The sequence below is a fragment of the Falco cherrug genome, chromosome 9, assembly GCF_023634085.1.
Source record: "Falco cherrug isolate bFalChe1 chromosome 9, bFalChe1.pri, whole genome shotgun sequence".
NCBI lineage: Eukaryota > Metazoa > Chordata > Aves > Falconiformes > Falconidae > Falco > Falco cherrug.
In genome coordinates this window covers 5,237,314-5,248,410 of record NC_073705.1, presented here as the reverse complement: position 1 = coordinate 5,248,410, position 11,097 = coordinate 5,237,314, and the positions used below count along the sequence as shown (strand labels likewise).

At 49.5% G+C, this 11,097-nt stretch overlaps 1 long non-coding RNA gene across 1 annotated transcript; it reads left to right on the top strand.

The window, feature by feature from the left end:
- Positions 1-205: 205 nt before the first annotated feature.
- On the top strand, positions 206-10,003 carry LOC114015343 (uncharacterized). Its single transcript, XR_003559209.2, has 3 exons — positions 206-378; positions 5,445-5,581; positions 9,768-10,003. It is a non-coding gene; the product is annotated as an uncharacterized LOC114015343 (long non-coding RNA).
- Positions 10,004-11,097: the final 1,094 nt, after the last annotated feature.

Here is an 11,097-nt window from a genome sequence, read left to right as displayed (position 1 = left end):
TCTTGTCTGCTCTGGAAAACAAGCAGATAAGACATCTTTACTGAGCTAGAAATTTCTCTTGAATGTACCCTCTTTAATTTATGTTCTCTCTCACTTCATTGCCTGCGGCAAAACCCATTAATGGTGGCAGTTTGTGACACAACTGAAGGCTTCTCTAATGGGCAGCTCTCCCGCAATTCCATTGCACTCTGGCTTTGGAGGAATTTGCTGGCATTGTGGTGCTCAGCTTCTCCCCCTCCATTTCCCAGGCTCCAGAGACTAATCCTTCCTTCAGCTGGTTTTGCTGCTGCTATGGCAATATTTTCTCCCCCATAGTGGTAATCATGCAATGGTCTCTGAGAACAGCAGGAGAAGCGGTGCCTGTTAGATGCATAAAAGGTAAGATGAACTACATGTCATAAAACTTTTAAAAGTTCCTTTTTTGTGTTTGTGCGGGGGTTATTTTATATGGCTTTTGATATGAAGCTAAAATTGCACATCAAAAAGGATAATGCATCTTTAAGCTGTTACAATGACTTCTAAATTTTTCATTTAATGTCAGTGAGGAAAAAACCCCCTCAGTTGGCTGAGTTACGTTGGTGAGATGGCTGTTTCATTCCATAAAGTGTCTGCAGTGGATTTGAACAGTAGGAAATCCAAGGGTGATAAATAGCTATTTCTAAGTAAATTTCATGCAATTGCCCTTTGGTTAAAGTCTTTCCTCTCAGCACTTTCCTGTGCACATAGCCCAACTAATAATATTCAGGAGCAAGTGCTTTCCAGTGTGACAACTGATTGCACTTTGAAGCAGTAAATGGCTGATTTCATAATTGGTATAATTTTTCACAAGTACCTGAATGTCATATACAGAAAGAATAAGCAACCTGGACTTAATACAGGAGCTTTTTCAATTCTCCTAAAAATCAATAATGTATTAAACCCCTCTAACTGATTAAAATAATGTGAACCCTGAGTAGGTTTTGTGAGGAAGGCAGGTTTCTTCAAGGGTGGCAGATTTATGGCAAAAGGGTTAATACATGGGGAGAATGGGGATACGTTACAGATGGAGTCCGTTTTCCTAATTAAACTTTTATCAAGATTTTCCTGGTTTGAATTGTTTCACTTAGTGCGATGGAAAAGAGCATTTCCTTTAGTGTTCAGGGCAGCACTTGCAGCACTCGTGTGTGACACTGAGAGCAGTGTCCTCACAGAAAAGATTGTGATTATAAGAAGAAATATGGTATCCATTCCAAAAATTGCATGGTGGGTCCAGAGCATCCCTCTGCCCTGCGACAGGAGAAGGCACAGCATGGTTTTTCAGAGGCGAGCTCCGCAGGTGCCCGTGCAGTCTCTGTATGGACCACAGCCCAAGTCCAGAGCATGGGACTGCCACCAGCCTGGGGAGGAGGCTGCTGCCAAATTATCCTGGTGTGCAGGGGGCAATATTTTGCCCAGGGGCCTCTTTGCATAGAAAAGTTCAATTAGTGTCACAGTGACGTGAATGTTATTAACAGGGTAACAAAAGGAAGAGCTGGGAGATAAGCAGAAGGTTATTTCCCGCCCCCCCCCCCCCCCCAGGATTTTAAGATTTCTTTAAATCCTTTGAGAGTATGGTGGGAAAATGTTTGAAGATCTACTGAGAAAATATTTGTAAAGATAAAGCAAAGACGCAGTCTGGCAGCAGAGGCGTGCAGAGGGCAGGTGAGGGGTGCAGGCACCAGGCACCTGGGCGGGTATATCGGAGGTACAGCAACACACACGGACTCTCACTGGCAGTGCTGCGTGTGATCAGTATCTGGGGTGTGGGTGTGTGTCAGAGTAGTGGAGCACACATAAATATCTCAGAAGGGAAGATTAAGAAAAAAGATCACTTGTGTTGAAGCCTGGGTGAACTCCTAAAGCTCGTGTAACTGCATCAGTCCCCAAAAGCGTGGGCATCCACCTGCGCCTGACAAGGCAGCACCATGTCCCCTCTCCCTGGGGGAGACACGTCCCCGTTTGCCCCTGCGCTGGCAGTAATGTGCATGCCCACCCAGCTGCCCAGACCTGACACAGCATCCCCTGCCCTCCCCAGGAAGGGTATTCTCCCTCCTGGCGTGGTCACACACAGGTGAATTGAGGAATCTATTTAAACTTTGTTTCTCCAGATTGAGATCAGACATCTTAAACTCCATATTATTCACGTTTGTCTGTTGTTTCTAACTCATTTCGTATTTTCCAGCTGAGGGACTCTGCCAGAAGCACTCTTTGCTGAAGATTAAAACAATTTAGGAAGCAGACACCCAATTCCTTTCTTTGGATAGTAGGCAAATTGGATATCTGTGAGAAGCAAGCAAATTTTATTATCAACAGATAGTTTGCTACTTAACTATCCTTAAGAATCCCCTGGTATTTACAGGCTTTTGTTAGCTGTCCTGAGCCAAAAGGAAAACACAGCGTGCATCCTGCAGAGGTACACTGGCTACCACCACGTTCAGAGGCTCCCTCTGCCCTGTACCCCTGTGGGACTGCCGGCAGCCCGGGAGGGCAGTGTGGGGAACAGATATTTAATGGGAGCAAAGATGCTGGAAAGCTACCTGCTGGAGGGGGAAGAGCCCAAGGTATTCCCATGCATGGCTGCGGCGCTCCATGCAGTGGGGACCAGCCTGGTGAGCTTCCCAGGAGCTCTGGCCCCATGTGTGTGGCACTGGTGCCAACAGGGCTGGCTTTTGCACCGGGTCTCAGCCTCTGCTGGGGCTGGCACGGTGTCCTGCCTGCAAGGGGATGGGGACAGCCGGACCTGGGACCCTCTGAGTCATGTACTTGCACGCACTGATGCCGGTTTTAAACTGCAGCTGGCATTGCCGTTACCAAACACCAGCTATTAACAAGTGAGCAAGATTAGGAAGAAAGGGGAGAGAAGACCTCGAATATCACAGGCCAAAGGGTGGCCGTGAAGCCTTTGTGGTAGCTTTGTTTGGGCTGACTTACGCTCACCAGAAAAGCCTTTTGCTTTGAGTCTGTCAGTGGCATTGCACTGCTGCTCTGCAGTTTGTGCTCTGCGATCTCCTCTGATGTTTGTAATGAGGCCAAGGGACATGTGAAATAGCATTTATGTCATTAGCTGTGGCTCTCATTGATTTGTATCAAAATAGCTGTTTTAAATGTAATTACCACTAATTTGTGAAAATGCGCCATTAGATATGTAAATTCATTGGCTAATGGATGACACGTGGCAGACTCCAGTGGATGGGATGACGTGGGATAACGAAATCGGAGACATTTCTCAGCTTGCTAAGCAGGTTTCTCGGGGCTGGGGTTTGGTATCTGGACACACTGGCCTGTCCCCCTGGCGCCTTTCCCCTGGCTCTTCACACAGGGCATAGGCCACATGGGACCTGGAGCTTTCTTCCCAAGCAAAGGTGCATTTCCCAGTGCATTGGGGTGACGCGGGAAATTCTGCAGGAGTCCAGGAAGACAAAGAGGAGAGCTCAAAATTATACAAGGATCAAAATAAACCCATGGAATCATCCATCAGGATTGCTGTAGTTCTTGACCACATAGTCAATGATTTATTTAATCTTAATATATTCCACAAAGAGTCCCCATATTTCCATAAATATGTCATATCTACCTAATACATAGTAATGAACCTGCTCCAAGGGTAAATAAATAAGATCTAAGCTCAGCAAGCCAATGTTTATCAAAGGGAGATATACAGATATTGAGTCCTTTAAAGTACCATTCTTCATAGCAATCACAACCAAGTTAGGCAATTTATAACATGTCAAGTCAATTAGAAATCCCAGTGGGCTCAGTGTGAGCCCAAGCACAGAGGGGGAGGCTCTGACGAAGCGGGTAGGGCTGTGTGTGCGCAGGCAGGCGTGAGCACGTTGGTGTATGGCTCTTGCACTGATGAGCTTCAAACCCTGCAGGACAGCACCACTGACACTGCAGAGCTATCAGGGAATGTTGTCTAAAAGATTGTGCAGTTTCGAATCAGAGAATTGTTTAGGTTGGAAAAGGCTTTTAAGACATCAAGTCCAACCGTTAACCTAACACTGCTGAGTCCATCACGGAACCACGTTCCTCAGTGCCACACCTATGCACCTCCTAAATCACTCCAGAGATGGGGACTCCACCACCTCCCTGGGCAGCCTGTTCCAATGCTTGATAACCCTTTTGGTGAAGACATTTTTCCCAATATCCAATTTAAACCTCCCCTGGCACAACTTGAGGCTGTTTCCTATTGCTTGTTACTGGGGAGCAGAGACTGACCCCTTGTGCCTACAGCCCCTGTCAGGCAGCTGTAGGGAGCGATCAGGTCCCCCCTCAGACCCCTGTTCTCCCAGCTAAACCACCCTGGTTCCCTCAGCTGCTCCCTGTAAGACGTGCTCTAGAACCTTCACCAGCTTTGCTGCTCTTCTTTTGGACACACAAAGATTTTTCTACATCGCTGTTTTCATGTAGGTGTTTCATAAGGGGAACTTTTAGGCTTCATGTATAGAAGGATTTACTAATTTTTGTTTCGAGACTTGTTTATTATGAAAACTTGAAATAGTTTCAAACAGAAAATTTCACTTGGACTGTTAATTTTTCTTATTCCATTATTTTGTGGCATTATATGTAGCAGTGTGTAACATGATGTAATATACTAGTCTAAATATTTTTATACAAATGCATTGAAAAAAACTAAAAATGTGGGGTGCAAAGGGAAATAACTAGGGTTTTTATATGTTACACCTTTTAAATCTTATTTTCTAGAGCAAAGTATTTCCCATCTGTGTTGCAATTAGTTTGACAAAGTCAATAATAATAGAAGATTCTGATTATGTCAATATGACATGTAATATTATGCACTTCTACTACTATTATGCATATTATGACATGACTTGACATGATATGACAGGTCACATTATGCGTTACTACTGATGTCATAAAATAATGTAAAAGTAATAAAAACAAATTTTGAAATGAAAAAATTTTAAATGAATTAATGATTTTTCCTAAGAGAAATTCCCAAGCAAATCTTTTTCATTTCCATTTTTAAAAAGTTTGTTCTGTTTTCACCCAGAAGGCGAACAGCTTCTGAAGAGTTAACATTTCCCATGAGGCTGGAGCCTTAGGTTTTGATCAGCTCACAAACCCGCAGCTCACAGCTCACAACTCCTCAGTGTTGAGCTCACTCAGGATCCACATGTGCATCATCCGTGAGCCTGGCACATGGCAGCACATCCATGCTTCTGCACACACACCATGTTCCCACGCCATGCCCTGGGCTCCCACGAGCTAGAGGGCAGGGTGGTGTGTGCTAATGTGTCCATACTGGGGGACTGCGGCCCCAGTGCATCATTTTGCACAGGAAAGTGCCAGTCCTGCTAGTCCCAAAGCAACAGATGTAAAAGATATTCACAGTGCATCAAAAGCACAGTGAAAGAAAATACACATTTTTTTGCTTTGTAAATTAAAGCATCTCATTCTTTCAGTCACAGGAGCTGGGATGTTAGGGGAGAAGCTGGTGTATGGTCCCTGTTCTCTGGGGATGCAGTTCCCGCCTCTTTGGGTACCTCTGCCTGGTGCCTCCCAGCTCTGCTGTCGCCTGCTCCGGGCATTCATGGAGGAGGTGAGTTACTCCACTTTCCCCTCTCAGGTAAAAAATTTTTTCTTCATTCTCCGCTTTGCTGCCTGCTCATTGCTTTGCCCTCACCCCCAGTAGTCAGGTTTTGTGTTGGCTTTTAAAACTTCTCAGGAGGAGCCTGTGGAGAGCACAGAAAACCCTGGAGAACAGGGACGTGTCCTGGCAGACAAGGTAGCGCAGGTGATGAAGGCACTGCCTGACATCAGACTGGCACATGTTTTACTTGTGTGAAGTATACAGTGTGCTGATCCTAATTTATATTCATTTTTACGGGGATACAATGATAATTCTCACTTCCCAGAGACACAAAACAGTTTGAAAAACATTTATAACATGTCACTGGTGAGCTGGATGCTTACAAGCCTGAATCTATCCTGTGCTCGTGTCCAATGTAGCTGCAAAGGTGTAGATTCCCTGTGCAAATCATTAAGAAAAAATGGCACTTGCTGGCAGGCAGGTAGAAGTTTCAGTGGCCTGGAGACCAAAGCAGGAATCAGACACAGGCACCAGGGGCCACAGACTGTGCTCGCTGTTCTCCTGCCTGTGAACCAGTCAGATAATACAACGGCTGGGATTAGGATTCATTTTTAATGAAATACTTTTTGCAACAATCCTACAGCAGCCCCAAATGGTGGCAGATAAGAGGACTGCCAGGTGGAAGATCTCCTCTTGTCTCAGCTGCTTCACAAGTTCCTCTGTAAGGGAAGCCCCCCGTGATGGCTGCGAGGTGCAGTGGTGATGGGGTGGTGGGGAGGGATGCTGGTGGACAGGGGTGAGGGCTGGCAGCCAGCAGCAGCTGCAGAGGAGCAGTCTCAGTGCTGGCAAACAGCATGAGGATGAGGTTGAAGAAGTGTGAGCACGAGTGTGGTGAGGACCCCCTGACCCCACAAGTGCCAGAGGACAGGGCAGGGCAGCCCAACGCCTCTGGCCCTCTGCCTGCTGCGGTCCTGCGCCTGGGCTGGCACCCACGGGGTCAAGGCAGAGGCTGAGATGGTGCTTTTGGCACCTTAAAAAAAGAGCATCCCTGCCACTGCCTCCCAGGCAGCCATGAAGGACCCATGCCCTGCCCCTCCAGCCTGGAGGGGGCTGGGGGCTGGGAGACCTGGCCTGTGGGACTCTTTGGTGCCCCTTCCATCACCGCACAGCAGACAGCCGCAGCTGCCGGGCCCCGTGGCACTGTGCCCCTGGCTCCCTTGGGCGCTGGGCGAGCTTGATGCCGGCCGGCCCTGCTGCACACTGCTGGCATGGCCCAGGCTGTGGCACTGCCAGCTGTGCCACACTCCAGCATGTTGTGTGGCTTCATGACACCTGGGTGCCAGGGACCAGTGCCTCGGCCCCTGTCCCAGCCCCAGGAGGATTGCCTGATGTGGAGGAGCCACACGGGTGTGTGCCTCTAGAGCCCCTTTCCCAGGGGCCTCCAGCCTGCGGGTCCCCGTGGTGGTGCCAGCCGAGCATGGTGCCCGTGCTTTCCCACCCCCGGCCAGTGAAGCCAGCAGAGGGGCTGGGCCCAGGCCAGAGCCACCTCCTGACCTGAATTTCCAGCCAGTGTGGGACCTGCTGCCCAAAGCCTCCCTCCCTAGGCTGACACCCCCCAGGGGTTCCTGCTCCACTGCGGCAGAGTCCTATCCTCGCTGCGGAACAATCGCCCCTTCACCTTGCAGTGAAATTCACACTGCAGCATCGTCCCCTCATCCTCATGTCCCAGCAGCACTGCTCCTGCCTTGCAAGTGCTGCAGTAGCTGCGTGAGGTGCACCCTGCACATGATTTACTGGGGCTCCTCTCTGCTGCCATCGCTCCTCTGCTGAAGTCACCATGGGACCATGCAGGTGGCAGTGTGCTGCTGCTCTGGGGTGAATTGCATCTCTGACAAGAGCTGCCTCTCCTTGCAACCCTGCTCCTCCCGCAGAGCCTGCACCAGCCCACCGCCATGCAGTGTGGGTCACCTACACACCCATGGCCCTGGTCCCCCTGCTTGCAGTGGGGCTGGCTCCACTTTGGAGTTGTCACAGGGTGGCAGAGAGGCTCCATGTCTCCAAGGCCTGTGCAAGGGGATGGAGGCTGTGTCCCCTGCAAGGGGACATGCCAGCTGGTGGCTGCCAGCCCCGTGGGGTGTTCCCTGCCTGGCCACTGTGGTGGGAGAGCCCTGCAGAGCCTGTCCTCCCTGCCACAATGTGCCTTGCTGGGGGCTCTGTCCTCTGTGCTTGGGATGGGCAGTGCTGCTGACAACTCTTCCCAGGCACGAGAGACCCTGGTGATACAAGAAAGGTCATTCAGGGACCACAACAGTGTCGTCTTCAAATGGAAATGTAATTTTTTTATTTTTCAGTGCTGATAGAGTGCTCAGAATAAAGGTAGCTGATGGCTGGGAGAGCTTCAGCTCGGACAGCCTCCAGCCTCTTCTCCCAGCCCTTGCCTGTGCACAACGTGGCACAGAGCCCCGCTGAGCTGCCATCCTCCTCCTTGGTGGCTGTGGGACTGCTGCCCGTCCCCTCCTCGCAGGAGCAGTGGCTGTTAGTGAGGGGCTGTGTGATCCCTACCCGTGGTGCCTGTCAGAGGGGACCCAGAAGCGTGCGGCTCGGTGGGCACCTGAGTGTTGGGAGCCGTGCGAGGGCTGCCCCTCACCAGCCCTTCCACCACCCCTGGACTGCAGGAGGGAGGGGGCCTTGGGGTCCCCCGAGCCCTGGGAGCGGGGGCTGGGTCTCAGCTGTCTTGCCAGGATGCCCCCTCTGCTGCCTGGACCTGCTGCCTCCCTGCCTGCTCCGGCACCGGGCGCTGCTCTGGGCAAGCGATGCCGTCTCAGAGTGGAAGTTATCTCGTGTTACAGACTCGTGTTGGGTGTCGCTTCCATCTCCATGAAAGCAAATGAAAGGGTTTTGATCCAAATTGCATTTCCTCTCGTAGTCTGGAGTATGACGGCACATTAAAGCCTATAATATTCCACTGCTGCTCTTTTGCATGATTTTTTAATTAAAAAACTATGGAGTAAACAAACATTCTGCTCTGGAGTAGCCCTGCAGAGACCCATCCGTAGGCACATTTACATCTCTACACTTTTTCAAGAAAGTTTATATCTTAACAACAACAAAAAAAAATAATATCACCCACCCAAACAGTTAGTATTGGATAAAAGTTTGAAGTGAAAGGCAGCTGGCAACCTTCTCCAGCCCGTGAAATGATATTAACATTTTATTATTCTAAGGTGAGCTTTTTGAAACGGAATTTTAAATGTTACCCTGCTGTTCCAGAACACAAAAACCTTTAATTTTATGCAAATGAACAGCGAGGAGCTGAGCGCTTAATGTAAACGAACACTTTCTTTGTAGGAGAGGTTGGAAGAGAAAAAAAAAAATTCCCAGGGATTCTTTAATTGCTGTCTGAAATTATGTAAATCCCACTGCTAGGCAGAACGCAATTATCCCGTGCCCCTCTCTGCCAGCATTGCTAATGTCTAACAAAATATCGGTGGGTGACATTTAGTCGAGGTAATGCAAATGAGAATTAATTTTTTTCCAAGACAAAGGGCAGCTAAAAGATCACCTCATTCATACACCGCGGAGGGGGGCAGAGCCAGAGGGCTCTGCCGGGAAGGCGGCGCCAGAGGCAGGCGAGGGCACCAAAAAGTTGGGCTGGTGGCACTTGGGGACAGCTGGGCCCAGGCCAGAGCCTATAAGTCCTTCTTTATCTTTTTATTTTTCAAAGGAATGAAACCCGGGGAGGTGGGGGCAGGTTGTTTGTTTGTTTTTCTTTTTAATTCATGGTCATTCTGACACGGGGGCAGGATGGGAAACGTGATTGAAACCCCCTAATCGCTCTGCCTGGTGTCGGGTAAAGGCAGCATGTGATTTATCACCTACTTGTGCTGATAACTAGCAATAATTCTATTAAATATTCAGAGTGAGGCTTTTGCAACACAATTATCAAATGGGATTTGTTAGCACAGAAATGCTTCACGAGCACAAAAAGGTGCTGCAGGTATGGGGAAGGGGCTGCTTTTTAAAGGGCTTCCCTTGCCCCCGCTTTGACTGAGGCTGGGGTCACCTCCACACTTGCAAGGTGGGGGGACGGTTGCCATTTTTGTAACATAAATCAGAGAAGTCATACAGGGATTTTCCTTCTTCTCTCTTTTTGTTTTCCTTTTTGTTTTTTATTTTTGGTTCTTGCGTTTCACAGCTACCCTTGCTTCCAAGGCTGCATCTAAGAGCTTGTGACTCTGCTTACCTTTTGAAAGAGAAAAGGAAACCCCAGCAGGAGCTGGTGCAAGGCAGGGGCAGGTCTGTGTGAAGAGTGATGAAGTATATGGATGCTCAGAAGGCTCCGGATCAGGGTAAGAAGTGCTCGTGGAATTATCCTTTGAAATGTACACTCTCTGCAGGGAGGCCCCGGGGATCATCCTTGCTGGAGGAGATGGGCTGAGTTGCACCATCTGCTTGGGATTTAGGACAGGCAGAGCTGTGAAAATAAGAATTAAAAATACAGAGTATCAGGAAATAGTTTCCTCTTGGCCTGTCTTTTTGAAATTATACCAGGCAAAGCTGGATGGTTGGTGCCACCTGCGTGCTGCAGCATTCCCCATGATGGGGCTGGGTTGCTGGTGGCTGGCAGGGACCCCCAGTCCCCCAGGGCTGCACCGCAGGCTCTGCCACCCGGCACCAGCCCCACCTGAGCATGGCTGCTCTGGCAAAGCTCAGACACCTCCCCTTTTTTTTATCCAGTTCCTGCCACATCAGCTCCCCATCCTAGTCTTGTTAACACAGCATGAGAGGGGCCGATGCCCAGGAGGAGCCCCCGGATCTGGCAGGCTCCCCCTGGGCAAGCGTCACCAGCAACCTGCAACTAGCTCCATGGTCCTATTCATAAATGTAGGATCTCCAGTGCCGAAAAAGGAATGGATTCATCTGTTTCTCATTGCATTTCCTTCCTTTGAGTTGTTGAAGCCAGTGCATTGAGAAACGCATTCCCCTGATGCCCGCACCATGACCACCAGCCCGCCCAGACTCTCCCCCAGCTGTGCTTGGCACCCACCGGGCTGCACACTGGTGCAGTCCTGCCATGCTGGTATTGAGCAAGGAGGATGGAGGGGGGGCAGGAGGCGTGAAGTTGGGGTGATGCAACTGCAGGCAGAAGCTGTCCCTTGCCTGCAGGACACCGCTGCTGTACAAAGACTGTCCTTGTCCTCCTAAAATTTATAATCTTTATAATCTAAGATTTAGACTCTTCAAAGCTTTATGCCTGTCTTTAACCTGTAGCACATGCATAGTCTCAATGGGATTTCTCATCTGCTAAGAGTTAAGCACGTACATAAATCTTTGCAGGCTGGGGGCCTAAGGCATTCCCATGCACACATGCACACACATTCCTGCGCACACGCGTAATGGAACAACTGCCATGCAAGCTCACTCGTGGAGCCATCTGTGTCAGAGCGGGGAGGCACGCAGAATCCTCGACGCTTGTGCCAACCTCCCGAGCATTTCTCAAGCATTTTGGATGCTGGGGGGATGTT